Source organism: Eimeria mitis, genomic scaffold, assembly GCF_000499745.2.
Source record: "Eimeria mitis Houghton genomic scaffold, Emh_scaff2297, whole genome shotgun sequence".
Taxonomy (NCBI): domain Eukaryota; phylum Apicomplexa; class Conoidasida; order Eucoccidiorida; family Eimeriidae; genus Eimeria; species Eimeria mitis.
Genome location: NW_013570626.1, coordinates 7443 through 8097, shown reverse-complemented (window position 1 = coordinate 8097; position 655 = coordinate 7443).

Sequence of the window (655 nt, the reverse complement as noted above, 5' to 3'; positions counted from 1 at the left end):
TATATATATATATATATATATATATATATATACATGTGTGTGTGTAGGTACACTGGGGTACCATGGAATCCATACAAAGATTCATTGGCTCGCACAGTGGAGCGGCATCGAACTTTCTTTAGAGACGATATGTTGCGTCAGTACAGCCCGGTGCGAGAGCAGTTGTTATACAGGAGACAGCAGTATGGAGACAGCCGGGGCCCCCCCCCAAACAACAACAAAAATAATAATAATAATATTAATTATATTTATAAACAACAAGGGGAGGAGACACACCAAGCCACCATACAGCCTCATACAGTTGAAGATAAATATCATAAACAACGAGAGACAGAGCACAGCCAGCAACTGCTACAAAAAATAACACCTGGAGACCACGCGAGTCCCTTGGGGGCCCCCAAGGGGCCCCCAGGGGACCCACAGGGGCCCCCTGTATCACCCTTAGGGCCCTCTGGGGCCCCCCTAGGGCCCCCTGAGGCTCCCGCAGCATCCTCAGGGGCCCCCATAGAGCCTTCTGAACCACCCTCAGGGGCCCCTGGGGCCCCCACAGCTCCGCCTGGGGCCCCCCGAGGGCCCCCAGATGCTCCCGTTGCATCGCCAGGGGCCCCCGCAGGGCCAAGTGAAGCCCCTCCAGGGCCCCCTGGGGCCCCCGCAG